Source organism: Dasypus novemcinctus, chromosome 15 (assembly GCF_030445035.2).
Source record: "Dasypus novemcinctus isolate mDasNov1 chromosome 15, mDasNov1.1.hap2, whole genome shotgun sequence".
Lineage (NCBI taxonomy): Eukaryota > Metazoa > Chordata > Mammalia > Cingulata > Dasypodidae > Dasypus > Dasypus novemcinctus.
This window is the reverse complement of record NC_080687.1, coordinates 15,247,241-15,269,826: the sequence shown is the minus strand read 5'-3', so window position 1 is coordinate 15,269,826 and position 22,586 is coordinate 15,247,241. Positions and strand designations below refer to the sequence as shown.

The 22,586-nt window shown below is 38.1% G+C and overlaps 1 long non-coding RNA gene across 1 annotated transcript; it reads right to left on the bottom strand.

The window, feature by feature from the left end:
• Positions 1-388: 388 nt before the first annotated feature.
• On the bottom strand, positions 389-21,683 carry LOC131273532 (uncharacterized). The gene is made up of 2 exons (XR_009180784.1): positions 21,348-21,683; positions 389-703 (listed from the first exon to the last, which is right to left on the bottom strand). It is a non-coding gene; the product is annotated as an uncharacterized lncRNA (long non-coding RNA).
• Between the last annotated feature and the right edge of the window lie 903 nt (positions 21,684-22,586).

The window sequence follows — 22,586 nt, the reverse complement described above, 5'->3', positions numbered from 1 at the left end:
TCTCCTGCCTGACCTAGTCATAGGTTAGGTTAGGTTAGGTTAGGTAAGGTTAGGTAAGGTTAGGTTAGGTTAGGTTAGGTAAGGACAGGGTAGGTAAGGTCAGGTTAGGTAAGGTTAGGTTAGGCCAATCCCACACCCCTCCACAGCCCTCTTTCTCCCCTCTACCCCTCTAGGGCCTCTGATCTAACAAAGCTGTCCTTTCTTGCATTCTCAGCAGGCTGGCTATCTGTGTTTGTGTCTTGTCACCAAAGACCTTCCACATATCATCCAAAAACAGATGATAATTTCATTTTCTTCCAAATGGAAATTCAGCAGTCTCAACACCTGGTATTAAAATATCCTCACTGTCTTAGGTTGGATTCCCCAGAACCAGATCCTGAGTCAAGAATTCTCATGCAAATGATTTATTAAAGTGCTCCAAGGAGAAACTTTCAAGTTGGGAGTGGAAGAAGCAGGAAAGGGAAGGAGAAGAAGCCAAACAAGGCAAAGCTCTAGACCTGGCCAGACCTATAGGAAGCCTTGGAGTATACATTTCACAGAGGAGTTGCAGAGACAAGGAAACTGAGCTCTCAATCTTCGAGGCCAATCAGTCATCAGTAACGGTCCACCAATAGGGAAATTCAAGTTTCAGGCACTTCTGGCTCTTCATAAAGCAACTCCAATAGTCCAAAGATAGTCCTTTGAAGAAGTTTGCAGGTGTGATCTGTTAAGAATGAAGCACACAGAAACTGAAAAACAGCAATATAGATTCTGTAGATGGGATCCAGGGATCCGGGCCAAACACTAGCAGTGTCTGCTTTAGTTCATCCCTTTGACTGCTTGGATCCATTTGCTTCTTACATTAAGTTAGTAACTGTCATCATGTCACAATTTGATCAAAATTCTGATTGCTCATAATTGCTGGGGAAAAACTTACAAGAAGATGGTAATCCATAGCCCATGGGAATCCATCAGAGCCAGGAAACTATCAGCACAACCTAAAAATCTGGTCTTTATTAATTATAAATTGTCCTTCACTTTTAAAAGGAATAATATAGAATAGCAAAGGTTGTTATAACCCAGAACACATAATTGCACGTGAGGTCTGATAAAAGCAATTTTTTTTAACTGTCTCTGCAGTTGTGCGAGAACTTTTCATATCTGCTGTCACTAAATAATCAAATACTGGTATCTTTGGATATCTTAACTTTTCCAATCCAAACATAGCAACTCAGTAAGATTCGGATAATAGGATATTATGTGTGCCTAATTGATCTAACCATGATTTCTTTATTTTCAGTCATCCTGCATCAAGCAAATACCAGGTATAGAAAAGTAGTCCAATAAACGCTTGCTGAATAAAGAAAATTTAAATTATTTATAATTAGTTAATTATTTAAATCCATCTATTTATAGCATGTTTTGGTTGTTGGTTTTTTCACAAGTTCACTCAAATTTAGATCATTTTGTTGCCACTTATAAAGACTTGTTAAAAGAAGTGAGACATGTTGGACAGAAATGAGGCAGAGATAGAGGGAGATAGAGGGAGATAATTTAATACTTTTGGAAGTTCCAGTAGCATATTATGGAAGAACTTGACATCATTCCATAGATGTAAAGGATACACTAATAGAAATCATGCTGTAGACCTCAATGAAACTGAGTAAACAACACTATTATTTAATTTTTGTTAGGTTTTCTAACAAAATTCACAAAGGAAAATATGAACTGCTACCTGCCAATTCTTTTGCTTTTTTCATCTCTTGATATGGGCAACAGCTGCATATACTAGACAGAAATACTGGGCAGTAAGATAGATGTTGATAAATATCCCTGACCTCTATATTTGTAAAACTGCAACAAGTTTTCATTAAAATATTAGCTATTATAAGTTGACCAAAACACCAAAATTTAAATGCAACTATTTCCTAGACTTTTTATTAAACATATCACTTCTGACCAAAAAAAAAATATATATATATATACATGTATATATATATATATATATATATATATACATGTATATATATATACACACAATTTCCAAGATAACTAAAGCAGCAAAGAATCCATTATTCCAGGCTGACTTTCATTCTTATTTTGGGGTAAGTGATCTGTCTCAAGAATAATGTCATTTAATGTAGCCAGAACTTTTGAAAGGGAAGTGAATTGGATCCTGGAAAAGTATTCAGGCAAAGATTTTTACTACATCCAAAGTTAACTACAGTACTTTGCTCTAGTATACTTTATTTCCTTCCTGTCAAATGGAGGGAAGTAGTTTGCATTAAGTCCTGTCATTCTGAGATTATCTCAATTGACCAAATACACATCATTTATGTAATGACACCCTCTTTTTCCCAGGTTTGCAAAGACCTAAAATTAGCCCCAAATTCAAAGAAGTGCCAAAACTTCTAGACTCTTAAGAAAAGCTTGGAGAGGGAAGCGGATGTGGCTCAACTGATAGAGCTTCTGCCTACCATACGGGAGGACCTGGGTTCCATCCCTGGGGTCTCCTGGTGAAAAAGAGGAAGAGAAAGTGTGCCTATGCGGCAAGCCAGTGCCCGCACGAATGCGCATGTGGTGAGCCAGTGCCTGCTTGAGTAAGTCACGCAGCAAGATGATGACGCATCAAAAGAGACAAGGAGAGTCAAAGTGAAGCACAGCAGAAACCAGAAACTGAGGTGACACAATTAACAGAGAACCTCTCTCTCCCCATCAGAGGTCTCCAGGATCGAATCATGGTGAATTCCAGAGGCGAGAAAATGAGAAGAGAAGACAACACGGACAGCAAAAACAGCAGGGTGGGAGGAGGAGAAGGGGGGGAAATAAATAAATAACTCTTTAAAAAAAAGCTTGGAGAAAATAAAGGATCAGTGAGGAGACAGACAGAAGCCAGAGTTTGAGAACCAGAGTAAGAGCCAGAGGAATATCTCAGTCAAAACACGAGCAAAAAGGGTGCAATACATGGTCTAATTCAACCTGAAACCTAGTCACTGGGCTTTCATTACCAATCTATCTACCATGCCAAAGTCTCAGCCCTGAAATGACTTAAAGGCTCTTGACAGCTTCTGACTAAGATGCCATTCTATTTCTCCATGGAAAAATAAAGTAGATCAGCTGAAAGGAGAAATCCAAATAAAGAGAAGGGACTTGCCATACATGACTTATAAATTATGATGAGAACTGAAAAATGTGGTATTGAATAAGGGATAAAGAAATAAACCAGAAAAGATAAGCCTCCAACCAGAAAAAATGTTTCCGACATGCAAAACCAACACAGAAATAGCATACAGAATATATATGTATTTCATTAAGCTCCTACATACTGAAGGAAATAAAAAACAAAGAACCCAATATTATAGTTTTAAAAGGATGTAATAGGAGCAATTCAGAGTGTGAAAACTAAATTGTCAGTAAAGAGATGAAAAAACATTCAACCTAGTGTTAGGAAAATACAAAATCAACCTAGTGTTAAAAAAAATACAAATTTAAAAATAGTAGCAATGAGAAAATATTTTATAATTATCTGAATAAAAAAAATGTTTGATAATAGCAAGTGCTGGTCAGAATGTGGGAAAATAGAAACAGTCATATAATTCTGATGAGAACATGAATTGTTGTTGGTACATCTAGTTTGGAGAACAATTTAGTAATATCCTTCAAATTAAAGGTGTAAATAGCCAATAATCCAGCAATCATATGTCTCAACCACTCTAATTCATGTGGAGAAAGTATGAGGATGTTCACCAATGTTGGCTGTAAAAGCAGGGAAAAAAGGAACAATCTAGTTGTCCATCAATAGGGGACTACATAAAGAACTGTGGCATTCACGTAGAGGAGACCAACAGCCAGTTGAATGAATGATTTAGATTAATATGCATAAAAAATGTGGGTAAAAAGTTTACATACATATGGTGTGGTGGTTTGAATCTATATGAACCCCAGAAAGGCATGTTGTTAAATATAATCCTTTCCTGTGGGTTTGGATTCATTTTAAGTAGGACGTTTTGGTGGGGCTTCTTCAGTTGAGGTATGACCTGCCTCATTCAGAATGGGTCTTAATCCTCTTACTCTAATCTCTTATAAATGGAATGGAGAGAGAGAGAGAGAGGAGCATGCCATGGAAGAAAGAAGTTGAAAGCAATGAAACCTGGAAGAGAAGGGAGAGACCAGCAGATACCACCATGTGCTTTGCCATGTGGCAGAAGCTTCAAGGATTGCCAGCATGTCAAGCCAACCCCTTTCATTTATCTGCTTAAAGCAGCCTAGGCGGCAGACTTGGCCCAGTGGTTAGGGCGTCCATGGGAGGTCCGCAGTTCAAACCCCGGGCCTCCTTGACCCGTGTGGAGCTGGCCCACGCTCAGTGCTGATGCGTGCAAGGAGTGCCAAGCCATGCAGGGGTGTCCCCTGTGTAGGGGAGCCCCACGAACAAGGAGTGAGCCCCATAAGGAGAGCTGCCCAGCGCAAAAGAAAGTGCAGCCTGCCCAGGAATGGTGCTGCACACACACAGAGAGCTGACACAACAAGATAACACAACAAAAGAAACACAGATTCCCGTGCCGCTGACAACAACAGAAGCGGACAAAGAAGACACAGCAAATAGACACAGAGAACAGACAATGTGGGGGGGGGGGGAAGGAGAGAGAAATAAATAAATAAATAAATAAATCTTTAAAAAATAATAAAAAATAAAGCAGCCTAGCAAACTGAAACAAGGGATATAATACTATTTACATATAATTAAAAAGTAATTTACATTTTAAAAGTATTATAGACTGTGTACATTTTATATACATTGTAGTAAAATTAATGTCAGAGTATTGGTTACCTGAGGAATGGAAGGCAGGGGTATGATGGGGATACAGAAATAAATTGTATCTATATCTATATATCTTTATTTACTTTATGAGAAAGCTATTTATTTACTTTCTAAGAGAGTTATCTTTTTAAGATGCTCCTATTTTAGTTGTGGAAAATGTTGTGGACCTTCAAAGGGGATGAATATTTTACTTTCTGAAACATAAAGATAATAGTTTGGTATATGGCAAGTAGTTTGCTTTCTTTCAAAACATAGATAGCTGCTATGTTTTAAGACTATTCAGATTTGAAGATTAGCATATTCTGGGGAAGAACCAGCTATGATCTGACTTTCCATCATTCTTTAGCAAAAGTCATAGTTCATTATGACTTCAGGAATGTTTAAGTTTCTGTTACCCATTTAGACTGAATTGGAACTAATTGGCCAATAGTCCTTGACAGTAATGAGTTGAAACTAGCATTAGTTTCCTAGGGAATTATACAGATGCCTTGTCACTGACAGTGAAAATCCATTAGAGTTGTTGATCAGATAGTAGTGGTTTTCACTGATGATATTTCGATGGCACTTTACTGAGGGAAAGAGAGATGCCAAAGGCTGCCCTTATTAAAGAACCCCGGGATTGGCATGGAAAAGTAAAAAGTGATAGTTTAACAATAATGCAGACTTGGAATCTAGATAATAGCAACAAATTTAAGATATGTGGGGAGAGGGAGGAGAGGAGATGCTGTCATGTTAATTTCCTTTTGTTACATGGGGAATTTCAACCCTGATGTTGTTGGTCTAATATATAGACAAGGTTACATACCTACACTTACATACATATATATGCAAATGAATATCTGAAAATTATCACGAAACTGCTCTCAGAATGAAAACAAGGATGTTTAACTTTCAAATCAGTGGGGAAAAGAAATGAAAAGGAAATTATTACATGAATAAACATTAGAAAGCATAATAAACAGAGAGTGTAAACCAAGATTAGAGATGGTGAACTATGAATATCCAGTTATAACCCTAAAGTTTGAGGATAATGTCTGTAATAGGAAAACTATATCTATTTTGCCTACCACTTCAGTCTTCATGAAACAGAAACTGGCCTACACAAGTACTCAGTGATTCTTGGATTAGATGGAAATAAAAAGCCAAATTTCAGCATTCTGTGGAATACATGCATGTTGAGAGTCAATTTGCTGATATTTTGTGACGTATATTGCATCTTTGTTGAGAGCTAAAATTGCCTTGTAATTTTTCTTTCTTGAACTATCATTTTCAGCTTCTGGTATCAAGGTTATAATAGTTTCATACAATGATGTCTGAGTGACCTCTTTTTGGGGGTTTCTGGAAAAGTTCATGTGAGATTATAATTATTTTTTTCTGGACTGTTATTTATTAGAATTCTCCAATAAAATGATAGGGTTTTGCATTGTCTATGAGGATAGATTATGAAGTAATTATTCTATTTAATCATATTGCTATGTAAGCTTTTTGTTGGTTCTAAAACAATTTTTCAGTCATATTTTTCGAAGAAATTGTCTTATTTCATCTAACTTGTCAAACACATTAGCCATTAATTGATACATAGTGGTCTCTTACAGTTTAAATCTCTTGCTATATCTATAGTTCTGTTCCCTATTTCATATTTAATGTTATTTATTTGTGCTCTCTTTTATCCTTGACCAATCTTTTCAGAGTTTATATATTTTATTACCTTTTTTCCCCCCACAAAGAACCAACTTCTGGCTTTGCTAATTATCTGTAATTGATTTTTTTTTTTTGAGTGTGGTTTCATAAATTTCTGCTCTTCCTTTTATTATTTAATTTCTTCCTCTTTATTTTTCCCCTCAATTTCTTAAATGCTGTGCTTACCTCATTAAATATTAGTTCTTTCTTTTTTTCTAATATATGAAATTAAAACTGCAAATTTTCCTTAAAATAGTCTTCAGAAATATCCAACAAGAACTGTGATGTAGGGTGATTTTATTATATTTAAATACAATAGATGTTCTACTTCCTTTTAAAAATAAGATTCCAAATAGGGTTTAACTGCCTCTATTGTAGGGTTTCTAACTTAATCACATATTGATAGATAACATGGTTAGGATGACACTCTTCTTTGAAATGTTTAGAGACTTATTTGTTGGACAGAATATAGGGGATTCCCATATGCCCACTCCCTAGCCTTCCCACATATTCCCACATCAACAACATCCTTCACTACTGTGGTACATTTACCACTATTGATGAACACATCTTGGAGAATTGCCACTAAGGAATGATTATAGTTTACACTGTAGTTTACACTCTCTCCTACACATTTTCACAAGTTATTACAAGACATACAATGGCCTGTATCTGTCATTGCAATGTCATTCAGGATAATTCCCAAGTCCCAAAAATGCCCCCAAATTACATGTATTTTTCCCTCTTCCTCTCCTCAGAACCTCCAGTGGCCACTGCCTCATCCATGATAAATGTTCTTCGATTGCTAGGGTCACAGCAAGTCTACAGTAGAACAACTGTAGGTCTACTCCAGTCCATCATCCATTCCCCACTCCTGAGGATTCTGGACTGGTGATGCCCACATAAGGGCTCTATATATATGCTCATTAAATAAAGCTTGTCAGTTTTTCTGTTCTGTTTTTCATGCTTCTAAATTAATTTCTGAGAGACATGTGTTAAAATATTTCACTATGATTAATTTAAATTTTTTTCCACCATGATTGCATATTTGTACCTTTCTCCTTTTGCTGTCATTTTTCGCTTTGTGTATTTGAAGCTATACTATTAGGTTACAAGCTTGGAATTATAACTTTCCTCATTTATACTCTTTTAATAATTTTATAGTGACCTATTTTTAAAACCTAATGTTACTTTGTATCTGAAAGTCTATTTCATATGTTTATTTTCTTTTCAAAAGCACTAGGTTATGTTTTATTTAATAAAATTGAATTGCCTTTAATATTTAAAAAGGTAATTTTGTAAATAATAATATAATATATATTTGTATCCCAACACCCAGAATTTAAACATTAATATATCTCCTTCCAGATATTTTACCATTCATATACATAAAATATATATACATAATTTATGTTATATATAATTTTCATTAATGTGTGACATAAACTACACATATGCAGGCACATGTATAATTTTTTTAGCCAAAATGAGATCATACTCTACATAACATTTTGCTGCTGCCTTCTCTCCCTTGACAATTTCCATATATTATTAATTGAAAAGTCTGGTTCAAAATCAGCATCTAACCCAGTCTGATGCATTGCATCCAGTTACATATCTTAGAGAAGTGAGAGAATGAAATGAAAAGTGTAACAAATCCTAATATAGTTATCCCTCACTTTCAGAAGGGTATATTTGAAGAAGATATTAAAATATGTTTCCAGGGTGAGATAAAAAACAAATTGCAATACAATATTTGAGTCCCAGCCTTACTTGACTTTTATGAAGAGATGCTTTGAATTGATTATGAGCTGAATATAACTTCCCACATTATCTAATCACTTCCTCTTTGAAACCTAGGGACGATTAGTTCCCTAAACTATTATTGACCCCTGTTTATTGATCATTCCCTCCCCCGCCCCCCCGACAATTCTCAATTCTCCCACCAGTCCAAATGTCTCATGGCAATTCATGTCATATTCTCGGACAATAAAATATTTCTAAGAATATATATATATATATATGAACTTGTAAAAATATTTTCCTATTCAGTTTTAAATTTAATTTTTAAGGTGTTCTAAGGTCAGAGGCCCTATTCCCTCTACTGAGATGTGCCAAAGACACTGGTATCCAAAAGCTGTTTTATGGGGAGTGAGAAGTAAACAGACGTTCATGAAGAATGAACTAGGGGAAACTCCTCTTCTTAAAATCCTCTTCAAGTAAAACCACTTACCTAGTTTAAGGAAACACATTAAATTCTATTTTTTAATTGACTCCTGAATCTCTGCACTTTCCTTTCCAGCTTATGCCTGGTCATTCCCTGACTCCATCTCAACACTTTTCTGAAACTATAACAACCCTCTCATCAGAGATCCTACTCCACTAGTTTAAAGCTTCTCCTGGTCCTCTTTCCAGCTCTTTACTGTTCTGAACCCTACGCTTAGAGAGCTGTGAAAAGGCCATCTTTCCTCCACTTAGCCTGAATCATGAACCAAAAGGCAGGAACTACAAATTCATATTCTTCAATAATGCATTCGAGCAGTTGTTTCATTGACTTCTTTCAGACAAGTTTCTGAGAGCAATTCAAGAAAAGCTTGAGAAATGGAGAGTAGAACCTGTTTGTTGATTGGAAAACGTAAGATTGTTAAGAGTTAATCCTCCCCAAATTGATCTACAGATTCAGTACAATTCCTATCAAAGATACAGCAGGGTTTTTTTTTCTTTTGTAGCAATTGAAAGGCTGGTCTTAAAAGTTATATGACAATGTACAGGACCTAGAATAATCATAACAATATTTAAAGGATAGTAATGTTGGAGGACACAGGCTACCTGATTTCCAAACTTACTACAAAGTTAAAATAAATAAAAGAATGATGAACTGTATGTGTAAAGATAAATACATTACTGAAAGAGAAATGCAGTCCAGAAATTGATCCTCACAGAGTCAAAAGAGGAAGAAAGAACAGTCCTCCAATTGTAGTTCAACCACACCTGCAAATCCCCAGAGTTCACCTGCTCCTTCCTCCAACACTCTCCCCAATTTCACGGATAGTCCAAACCAACCCTCACAGACCAGCACTGTTGAACCCAATCACATCACTGCACCACTCTCATACCCATCCACCCAACCACACTGTTCCAACTTATCATAGATTTTGCTCATATGGGCCATTTACTCCCTTTCTGTCTCCTCTTATCCTATCTTCCAGACTCTAGCTCTGTGAGTCTGCTCAATTTGCTTAGTCATATCAGTAAGGTCATGTAATATTTTTCCTTCAGTGCCTGGTTTGCTTCACTCAACATTAGATCTTCAAGGTTCATCCATGTTATCCCATGTGTTAATAATGAATTCCTTCTCACAGCTGATTAATATTCCATTGTATGTATATTCCACAGTTTGCTTATCCATTCATCTGTTGATGGACATTTAGGTACTTCTAATTTTTGGCAATAGTGAATAATGTCACTTTGAATATTGGTATACATCTATCTGTTCATGTCTCTGCTTTCAGTTCTTCTGGGTATATACCCAGCAGTGGGAATATTGGATCATGTGGCAATTCTATAGTTAGCATCCTGAGGAACCAACAAACTGTCATCCACAAAGGTTGCACCATAATACATTCCCACCAGCAGTGAATAAGTGTTTCCTTTCTCCAAATCCTCTCTAACACTTGTAGTTCTTTTTTTATAATAGCCACCAGCCTAATAGGTGTAAGATGATATCTCAGTGTAGTTTTGATTTGCATTTCCATATTAGCTAGTGATGTTGAGCATCTTTTCAGGTGCTTCTTAGCCAATTGTATGTCTTCTTTGGAGAAGTGTCTACTGAAATCTCTTATCTATTTTTAAAAATGGGTTTGTCTCTTTTTTTAATTTTCAAGATGTGGGATTTCTTTATATATGTTGGATATTAGGCTCTTATTGGATAGATGGCTACCAAATATTTTCTCACATTGAGTAGGCTGCCTTTTCACTTTCTTGACAAACTCCTTTGCAGTGCAAAAGTTTTTAATGTTGAGAAGATCCCATTTATCTACTTTTTCTTTCATTGCTCTCATTTTGGGTATAAAGCCTAAGAAATCATTTACTAATACAAAATCTTATGATGCTTCCCTACATTATCTTCTAGGAACTTTATGGTCTTGGCTTTTATATTTAGATTTTTTATGCATCTTGAGTTATTTTTTTTTTTTACAAGGTATGAGATGATGATTCTCTCTCATTCTTTTGGATATAGATATAGATATCCATTTCTCCAAGCACCATTTGTTGAAGAGGCCATTCTGTCTCAGTTGAGTGGACTTGGTAGCCTTCTCAAATATCAGCTTACCATATATGAAAGGATCTATGGCAGAACTCTCAATTTTATTCCATTTGTCAGTATGTTTATCCTTGTGCCAATAACATGCAGTTCTGACCATGGTAGCTTTGTAGTATACTTTAAAGTAGGTAATATGATTCCTCCAATTTCATTTTTCTTTTTCAATATGGCTTTGGTTATTTGGGACCCCTTGCCTTTCCAAATAAATTACATAATTAGCTTTTCCAGTTTAGTAAAAAATGTTCTTTTAATTTTTATTGGGATTGCATTACTGTAAGTCAATTTGGGTAGGACAGACATCTTAATGATATTTAGTCTTCCAATCCATGAATATGGAATATTCTTCCATTTATTTAGGTCTTCTTTGATTTACTTTAACAATGCTGTGTAGTTTTCTGTGTACAAGTCCTTTACTTCTTTGGTTAAGTTCATTCCTAGGTATTTGATTATTTTAGTTGCTATTGTAAATGGAATCTTTTTCTTGATTTCCTTGAAAGATTGATCATTACTGAACTATAGAAACGCTACTGATTTTTGCATGTTGATCTTAGATCCTACCACATTGCTAAACTTGTTTATCAGCTCTAGAGTCTTTGCTGTAGATTTCTCAGGGCTTTCTATGTATAGGATCATGTCAACTGCAAATAGTAAAATTTTTACTTCCCCTTTTCCAATTTGGATTCCTTTTCTCTCTTTTTCTTGTCTAAGTGCTTGAGCAAGTGCTTCTAACAAAATGTGAAATGAGAGTGGTGACAATGGGCATCCTTGTTTTGTTCCAGATTTAGAGGGAAAGCCTTTAGCATTTCACTGTTGAATATGATGTTAGCTGTGGGTTTTTCATATATACCGTTTATCATGTTGAGGAAGTATCTTTCTGTTACTATCATTTGAAACGTTTTTATCAAGAAAGGGTGCTGTTGGGAAACGGACTTTGGCCCAGTGGTTAGGGCGTCCGTCTACCATATGGGAGGTCCGCGGTTCAAACCCCGGGCCTCCTTGACCCGTGTGGAGCTGGCCATGCGCAGTGCTGATGCGCGCAAGGAGTGCCGTGCCACGCAGGGGTGTCCCCCGCGTGGGGGAGCCCCCACGCGCAAGGAGTGCGCCCGTGAGGAGAGCCGCCCAGCGTGAAAAGAAAGAGCAGCCTGCCCAGGAATGGCGCCGCCCACACTTCCTGTGCCGCTGACGACAACAGAAGCGGACAAAGAAACAAAAGCAAACAAAGAAACAAGACGCAGCAAATAGACACCAAGAACAGACAACCAGGGGAGGGGGGGAAACTAAATAAATAAATAAATCTTTAAAAAAAAAAAAAAAGGGTGCTGTATTTTGTCAGATGCTTTTTCTGTATCAATAGAAATGCTCACGTGATTTTTTTTCTTTCAATCTGTTAATGTGGTATATTACATTGATTTTCTTTTTTTTTAAAGATTTATTTTATTTATTTCTCTCCCCACCCCCACCCCCGTTGTCTGTTCTCTGTGTCTATTTGCTGTGTATTCTTCTTTGTCCACTTCTGTTGTTGTGGGCAGCACAGGAATCTGTGGGGTTTTTTTGTTGCATCATCTTGTTGTGTCAGCTCTCCGTGTGTGCAGCGCCATTCATGGGCATGCTGCACTTTCTTTCGCACTGGGTGGCTCTCCTTACAGGGCGCACTTCTTGCGTGTGGGGCTCCCCTATGTGAGGGACACCCCTGCGTGGCACGGCATTCCTTGTGCACATCAGCACTGCACATGGGCCAGCTCCACACGGGTCAAGGAGGCCCGGGGTTTGAACAGTGGACCTCCCATGTGGTAGATGGACACCCTAAACACTGGGCCAAGTCCACGTCCCTACATTGATTTTCTTATGTTAAACCATCCTTGCACATAACATACGGGATGAAACCCACTTGGTTATGGTGTATAATTTGTTTGATGTGCTATTGAATACAATTAGCAAGTATTTTGTTGAGGATTTTAGCATCCAGGTTCATTTAGAGAAATTGGTCTGTAGTTTTCTTATGGCATCTTTATGTGACTTTGGTATTAGGGTAATGTTCACATGGTAAACAGGCAATGTGTTCCCTCCACTTTTATTTTTTGGCTGAGTTTAAGCAGGATTGGTGCTAGTTCTTTTCAGAATGATTAGTAGAATTCACCTGTGAAGCCATCTGGTCCTAGGCTCTTCTCATTTGGGAGGTTTTTCATGACAAATTCAATCTTGTTACCTGTGATTAGTATTTTGAGTTCATCAGTTTCTTCTTTGTAGACTGTGTGTTTCTAGAAATTTGTTCATTTCCTCTAAGTTATCCATCTTGTTGGCATACAATTTTTCAAAGTATCCTCTTATGATACTCTTCATTTCTGTGGGATCAGTGGTGATATCCCCTTCCTCATTTCTTATTTTATGTATTTGCATCTTCTCTCTTTTTCTTTGTTAGTCTAGCTAAGGGTTTGTCAACTTTATTAATTTTTCTCAAAGATCCAGCTTTTGGTTTGGTTAAATTTTCTAGTATTTTCTTATTTTCAATTTCATTTAGCTCTGCTCTAATCTTTGTTATTTCCTTCTTTTTATTTGCTTTGTGATTAGTTTTTTTTTGTTCTTTTTCTAATTCCTCCAGTTGTGCAGTTAGGTGTTTGATTTTAGATGTTTCTTTTTTTTTAATATAGGCATTTATGGCTACAAATTTCCCTCTCAGAACTGCTTTTACTCATCACATAGGTTTTGCTACATCATGCTCTAATTTTCATTCATTTCAAGGTAGTGACTGATTTCTTCTGCAATTTCCTCCTCGATCCACTGAGTGTCTAAGAGTCTGTTGTTCAGCTGGTATGGGAAGATACGCAGGATAGGGCACACCTAGGGGCATACGTCTGTGGAATATGTAAAGTGTTCATCTTGTCCTAATGTGCTATTTCAGTGGGTGGAAACCCACACAATAATAAAGAAAATATTAAATTCCCATCATAAGGAGTCCTGCTATGTTCACAATTAGAGGGACAATAATCTCTCGAGAATATAGGCAGTGCCTAATAAAAGAAAACAGACCAATATGTCAACTCCTCAGTATTATAGCAAGTAACTGTGAATTATTCTTCAAACATTGAAACTTAGTGGTTACCATAGGTTCCAAGGACTGGGGGTGGGAAGAATAGAACATAGGACATTTTTAGGGCATTAGAATTGTTCTGCATGATCTTACAATAACAGATACAGACCATTTTAAATTTTGTCAAAACTTATAAAACTGTATGGTGCAAAATGGAAAACACAATGTAAACCATTGACCATGGTTAGTAGCAGTGCTTCAATATTTGTACATCAATTGTAACAAATGTACCATCCACATGTAAAATGTTATAAATAGGGGAGAATGGGAAAAGGGGAAAAGTGTTGAATATATGGACATCCCCTATATTTTCTATGTGACTTCTCTGTAACCTAATGCTTCTTTGAATATAAAATGAAAAAAATAAAATAAAACACTGAAGGAACATAGGGAAGCAATTGTCACTGTATATATAAGATAACAGATCTTAAAGTGATGAAAGACACAATGTATAAAAATTTTTATTTTATTTCAAATTTTTTATTTTTTATAATTGTATTTTATTTATTTTTAAAATTATTATCATTATTTTGTTTCCTCATTTAATTTTATTTGGTTATTTTTTTGGCTTCAGTTTTGGAGAGGTTTTGGGTCACAGAAGGGTCTCAGCTGTAGCAGGAGAGGATCATTGGTAGGGGTGTTGGTGATGGGGGGATGTATGGGGAGGGGTGCACCTAGGGCATGCCTCTAAGGCACATAAATATGTTCAAGTGTTCATGGGGCATTGTCTCATTGCGTGGAGACCCACACAATAACTGAAAGAATATTGAATTCCCATCTTGGGGGGTGCGGCTACATTCTCTAATAGAATGGCAGGAATCTCCTTAGTACATGGGCAGTGCCTAGTGAAGGAAGACAGACCATTACACCAGGCCCTTGATATTAATGACTGTACTTTAGAAACTTTTCTTGTGAAATTGAAACTTAGCCTAGTGTTAAATATTGCTTACAAGTTATGTCCTAAAAGCTTCCTTGTTGCTCAAATGTGGCCTCTCTCTAAGCCAAACTCAGCATCTAATTGTACTACCTTCCCCTGGCATGGGAAATGACTCCTGGAGGGATGAGGCTTCCTGGCACCAAACGATTATTACCAAGTGCCAAACTATCAATGCATCTAGAAAAAGACCTTGACCAAAAAGGGGAAATATTAAATACAAATGAGTTTTTATGGCTAAGAGAATTCAAAGTGAGTCAGGAGGTCTTTCCAGAGATTACGCTTATGCATGTCTCAGCAGGCTCTCATTGACTACCATGGTAAACAGTGTTTCAAACAGCAGGGCTCCTGCAAGCTCTAGAGATATCCAGACACTATAAGCAGGGCAGACAAGCTCAGGAATTTGGCACCTTGTCAGTTGGCCTTACTCTGAAATTTATGCTCCCCAGTGTAAAAGACTTAGATTCATTTATAGTTTCCCTACAAAAGGCTCTTCTGCCCATTTTATTTAAACCTATAATTAACACTATACTTGTTAAAAATATATGTCCCAGGGACTTAAATCCTTGGTCTGTTTATGTGCCAGTTGAGCCCTGAACCTCATCAGTGTTGCAACACCTACTCTCTAGTTCCTTGGACTCACCTAAGACAACTAACAAGGAGATGATTGTGGACAATGCCCATCCCAAGGAACAGAGAGTATCTGCAACTCCAAGCAAGATAGTTTCATCAATCTGCCCCAAAGGATCTAAGCTCTCTCAATTAGAGAAAGAGTGGACATTACCATAACAAAATCCTCAAGATTGGGGAATGAACAATGGACTAAAGCAGATAGACTTATTATTAATCTAGCAATGGAAGAATTTTTATCATTGATATAAAGGCAGTAGCCACCAGAGGTTCTGAGGGGAGGGAGAGGGAAGAATAGGTGTAATATGGGGCATTTTGGGGATATTGGAATTGTCCTGCATGACATTGCAATGATGGATACAGGCCATTATACATTTTGTCATAACGTATAAAATTGTGTGGGGCAGAGTATAAACTATAATGTAAACTATAGTCCACAGTTACTAGCAAAGCTTCAATATGTCTTCATCAATTGTAACAAATAGCCACACTAATGAAAGATGTTGTTAATGTGGGAAAGTATGAATGGGTGGGTGGGGCATATGGGAATCCCCTATAATTTTTATGTAACATTTATGTAATCTAAAAAATAATTGAGAAAAAAAGAAGAGAAGAGGAAGAATGTGAATCTGATGACATTATTTGACTCCCTGAATCCCGGTTTGCTTGAAGTCACTCTTGGACTTCCCAGTTAACCTATTAATTCCCTTTTCCCTTAAAACACTCCAAGTCTAAGTTGTCACTTGCAATCAAAAGAGCCTTGACAAATATTCCTGGATTTGCAAAAGTATCTAAATTGTGATACTACCCTAATTTTCTAGCCTTTCCCAATGACAGACCTTCATTTACTGTGCCCCTTAATGCTTTGTTCTTCACTGTCTGCATGCCTTTCACAGACTTGCTGGTCCCCCATCCTGTAGCATCTCACCTTTTTGACATCCATCTGAAATGCCATCTGCATCATGGAATCTTTAATCATTTCTCCAGTTGGATATTGTTATTTATTCCCTTTTATCTTCTGTGTGCTATTAAGGAATTATAGAAGCTAGCAAGAAAAGTGGGGGAGGTTTCTACCTTCCTTTTCAGAATTATATTTTGAATGAAAAAAGAAGCATTGAAATCTCCTTCAAATTTGTCAACTATGTCCACTAGTGTGAAAAAGGAGGCTGAGATTCACAGTAGGAGAAAACAGTGGAGCTTGGATTCAAACCCATACATAGCTGACTCAAATCCCAATTGTCTCCACAACCCTTGATCTTCTATTGAAGAATTATTTTTATTTTTCCTCATTCTTTCTTTTACATGGCAATTATTTGACTTAGTAACTTTCAAGGTTTTTTTCTTTTTTTTTCTTTTTTTTTTAATTCATTTTTTTAAAAAATATTACATTCAAGAAATATGAGGTCCCATTCAACCCCACCGCCCCCACCCTCCACTCCCCCACAGCAACACTCTCCCCCATCATCATGACACATCCATTGCACCTGGTAAGTACATCTCTCGGCATTGCTGCACCCCATAGTCAATGGTCCACATCATAGCCCACACTCTCCTATGTTCCATCCAGTGGGCCCTGGGGGGATCCCAGGACAACTCCCAGGACAACTCCAAGTCCCGAAAACGCCTCCCCATCTCATCTCTTCCTCCCATTCCCCGCACCCAGTAGCCACCATGGCTACCCTTCCCACACCAATGCCACATTTTCTCTGTGGACATTGGATTGGTTGTGTCCATTGCACATCTATGTCAAGTGGGGGCTTAGATTCCACATGGATACTGGATGCAATCCTCCTGCTTTCAGTTGTAGGCACTCTAGGCTCCATGGTGTGGTGGTTGACCTTCTTCAACTCCATGTTAGCTGAGTGGGGTAAGTCCAATAAATCAGAGTATAGGAGCTGAAGTCTGTTGAGGCTCAGGGCCTGGCTATCATATTGTCAGTCCAGAGATTCAAATCCCCTAAATTTATCTTAAACCCCAGCACCAACTACAATTCCAGTAAAGTAGCATGAAAGTCTTGTGAAAAGAGATCCCATCTGAGTCCAGTTCTATCATGCAGAAATACCAGCTCCAAAGAAGGGCCATCTGATATGGCAGTGAACCCCATCTGCCATGACCATAGAACCCGTGGGTCTCTTTATCCCTCAAAAGAACCAATACCTGGGGTTGTATCTACTTTATCTGTCTCTTAGACTCTGCTCAGTTGTGCATAAGGGCAATCCTTCTGACAACCTCTAGACTCTTTTTTAGAGACTTGTAGCCATATAAACTCATTTCTCCTTTCCATTTCCCTCTTACATTAGGTCAAACAGCATTTTGAAGTCATGTTATTATATGTAGACAGGGATATTCTGCTGATCTGCATTGAACCTTTAATTCAAGGTCATTTTCTAGTTGCATCTTCAGCTGGTATTTGGTAGTGATCCCTCGGTGCCAGGGAGGCTCATCCCCGGGTGTCATGTCCCTCGCTGGGGAGAATGCACTGCATCTACATGCTGAGTTTGGCTTCGAAAGTGGCCACATTTGAGTACCATGAAGGCTGTCAGGAGGAAACTCCCAGGCATAATGCTGCTCTAGGCCTTGTTTGTAACTTTCAAGTTTTACGGTCTCTGTTAGTTCATTTTGTGTTAAAAATATAATAGCAAAAACTAGTAGATTTCATCTTATGGACTTTTTAGATTCCGTATCTAACCCTTCTCTTTGTCTCAGTTTAATCTTAACTGCCACTCACAGGTATTTGGGTGACTGACAGAGGATCATTTAATCTGTCATTCCCACCCTGTCCCATCCCCCATAAGCTCTTTAATTCTGATGTGTGAATCCTAAAATCCTTGTTGTAGATTTCACACAAGATACCACCCACAAATGGGAAGCTAACTATGATGAGATTAATGTCATTGCTGTTGAAATCATCATTCTCCCAAGAAAGACTTCATGACAGCTGACGATTGTCAGAGAGATTGAGACATTTCTTTGGCAAAGAATCTGCTTACTCTGATCTGAGACATGAAGCTATGTGAGCCTATGGGGAACAATTTTAATTAAACGTATTTACACAAATGTGGGTACTATAGCTGGGTCCCTTGCTCTCAATTTCCCACAGGCTACAATCAAAGTGTCTGCCAGAGCCACAGTTACAGAAAGCCTGGGTGTCTCCACATCAGAGCTCCCTCAAGTGGTTTCTGACAGGATTCAATTCCTCACCAGTTATTGGACTGACTATTTCAGTTCCTTGCTAATGTTTACCCAAGACTTCTCTCAGTTTCTTGTCATGTGGGTGTTTCTACTTGGCAGCTCATAAAGCAACAGATGATTTCATCAGAGCAAGCATGAAGGCACAAGAGCGAGATTGAGAGAGAGAAAGAGAGAAAGAGAGAGAGAGATAGACTATAAGCAAGAAGTCACAGTCTTTTATAAGCCTAATCTCTTAAATTACATTTTACCACTTTTGCTGTGTGCTATTCATAAGAAGCAAGTCCTTAGAGCCAGCCCACACTCAAAAGGAGGGGATTATACAAGGGCATGAATACATAGGGAAACATCTTAGAAACTGTGATCACACCTAGTACCAGGAGAAAAATAAAAGAAAATAATCTCTGAAATACATCACCTCTATGGAACATAAAAAATATATGCAACCATTATCCATTCTCAGGGACCTAAAATGAGAGCATTGAAATTTGGAAACAAGATTAAACCCTGATTAATTCTATGATAAAACAAATGAGACCAAAATATGAAATTGTAAAAGAAGGATCTATATAAAATGGATTAGGAAAGCCAACAGTAAACTGGAGGAACATACATGATCACAAAATAAATTAGTGGAGTCGTGAGAAGAAGGAGGGAGAAGATTGCAACCTAAAGAACAGTCAAGCATGGAGATCAAATTGCAAATAGCAGTAGAAGAAAGAATAATCAGATTGTAATCAATTTTTGAGTGGTTATAAAACTTTCCAAAATGAAAAAATAAAATTGAAATGGGCAACTAGGTAGGCCCACTCTACCCTAAGTAAAGTTAGTATTCAGAAGCCAACACAAAATACATTCTGCTAATTAGAAATTCAGAAATAAAAAAGGATCTCCCACTATTCTCTATTTTTAAAAGTAAAACAAAAGCATCAGAAACAAAAAGCCAAATTTTAACAGTCCACTTGCAGAGGAGCTAATTGAGGTTTAGTGATAATATTAGTTTGACTTACTCCTGAAAGTCTTCCCAGGGGATCAGCGATTTCAGCCAGACTCCAAAGTCAAATCCAAGATATAAACTGGCAGAAGGACAACTTGGACTCACTTTGGTGTACTCTTAAACCAGCTAGTAAGCAGAGCAGAGGACACGCAGCTGAGATACTGGGTGGGAGGGTGAATGCTGCATCTGTTCCTCTGTCCAGCAATTTAGGACACCAAGTCAAAAGTGCCCAGGAAGGCGGGGCCGCACTCCTATAGCCCCTATCAGTATAACAATAATCCTGATGCTTACATAGCACCTATGAGGTGACGAGCAGGTATTATTTATCACCAGTCCCACCGTGCTGGCTTCATCCACGGAAGCTGTACAATCACAAAGAGCCCTGTGCTCGCTTTAAGACCCTGCTGCCACCACCTTGAAATCTTTAATAATTTCTGAATTGAGACCTCACATTTTCATTTTACTCTGAGTCTCATGAATTATGTCCTGAGGCCTATTCCCCATTTTACATGATGAGGAAATTGAAGATAGCAGATAACTAACTTTTTCAAAGTACCAGGCTAGTAACAGGTGGGACTGGGATTTGAATCCAGGTAATCTGGCTCCAAAGCCCTGGGGCAATCTCCCTTTGCACTTCAGGACCTGTGGGTTTTCATTTAATGATGAAGTCAGGCTTTCTTTGGCCTGGGTCTTCCACAACGAAGGGCTGTGCATTCTCTTTATTTCCCCGTCATGATGACATATTACCTTTATTGCCATTACTTACTAATTGTCTGTTTCTTTTGTTAGATAATAAGTTCATGAGAGCAGGGATCATGTTCTCTTGCTCATCATCGTATCTTCAGACCATTCTGGGCCCCAAATTCCAACACACATTAGGAACTAAGTAGCCAACCTCCTAAGATACTGCTGAATGAATGAATGATAGGTACAGACTTCCTGTCACAACAGGAAATATCAGAATAAAATGAAATGAAATATAAAGTTGACATTTATTACTAAAACCAACAGGAATATTTTCTCAGTCATGAAAACTTAGAAACGTTTCCACCCAAACAATCTTTCACTAGAAAGTCTAGAAACACATTATTCAAGTTACTGTCAAGATTTTTGTTAGGGGTATTGTCTCTTGAAAATTCTTATATTGTCTACTGAAATTATCCACTATTGAGATGAATAAGGTGTTACTTTTTTTCTGATAGGAAAAGTGTAATTACAACAGTGATTGCTACAAATCACTAAGGCAGCTCTTTTGCCTAATTAACTGGTGTAAGTTTTTTGATGATAAATAGTATACAAAATACCAACGATTTAAAAAGAGTGAGAAAAAGAAAAAAAGAAAAAGAATTAGTGCAAAATTAAATGCGGGAACATTATTTTCAAAGCCAAAGGACTTTATTATGAGGAAATTGGGCTTGGGGGTCAGGCATATCTAGATTCAAATTCTGGCCAAAACATTTACTTGTTACTTTGGAGAAATTACTGATTATCTTAAAGCCTCTGTTTCCTCATGTATAAAATTACCATATAGCATTATTGTATGTAAACTGCTAAACTCAATGCCTGGCACTCAATAAATGATGCCAACATTTGAAAAAAAAAATGAATATGGTGAAACAACCAGCAAGATGACAGCAGTGTAAGAAGCTCCTAGAGTGAGCTCGTGCTACAGGACAGTTACTAATCACACAGAACTATCTAGATTACCTATTTTTGGACCCCAGGAGACCAGAAGAGAATCCTGCAACATCCTTGAAGGAACAGAAGGAGACTGCCCATCTGCAGGGAAGATGCTGAGTAGAGCACTCCAGAGGCCAGTGCCCATCTTCCACCAGAGGCACAAGCCACCTCGGTAGCTGTTCTGTGACTGGAATTGAAAGCTCCACTTCCCAAAAACGGGGAAGGAAGAGACGGTTGGGCACCAACTTCAGCTACTGATGAGTAAATTTGGAGGGCTAAAGTATAATCCTAAGAGCAGCTAAAGTTTGGAACTTGCCCAAGTCAGAAAGAGGCCAGGAGTTGCCATCTTAACTCTGCGCCTGGCACAAGGGGAAGTGGGGCAGACTGAAAATCCCAGTGCTGGTAAGGACTGGCTTCTTTCCATCCAGATCAGAGTGCAGCTCTAGCCTAGGACCCAGTGGCACCTCTAGCAGGGAGGAAGCTAGGGGGACCTGTGCCAGCCTCTCCAGGAAATTACCAGCCAAGCCACGGAGGCTGGTGATCATACTACTTTGGCAGCACAAGTCGACCCAGGAGCTATTCAGTGGCTGGAATTGGAAGCTCCATTTCCCAAAAACAGGGGAGGAAGAGATGGTTAACCACTAACTTCAGCTACTGATTAGTAAATTTGGCTGGCTAAAGTACAACCCAAAGAACAGCAAAGTTTGAACCTGTCCAAGTTGGACAGAGGCCAGTAGCCACCATTTTAACTCCACCCCCAGTATGAGGGGAAGCCCGGCTAACTGAAAATCACAGTGACAGTAGGAACCACTTCTTTCACCCAGATTGGCATGTAGCCCTAGCCTAAGCTTCAGTCCCACCTTATCAGGGAGGAGGGTGGCAAACCCTGAACCAGCCTGCAAGTATATTCGACTGGTACAGATTGAATAGTTGGAAGTCGACCAGGGCAACTGCAGTCATTTTGGACCTGCATGGTCTATTGCTGTCCACATCTGCAGCTCCACCCCCAGTCAGGGAAGAAAGGGGCTTGAAGTTTTATCAGTCTCTCTGGCTATAGTCTAGGCTTGCATGATATCAAATATTATACATGGCTGTTGGCTCTGTCCCTCCCCCTAGCAAAGGAGAAAGTTGGGAGAAGCTTCATTGGTCCCTGGGACAATGAGGGCAGCTTGAGCCTCCATAGTTTACAGCACCAACTACATCCTTGGCTCCTGTTTACACAACCAACAAGGGAGAAAGGGCAAGAAAGCTCTAAACTACAGAGAG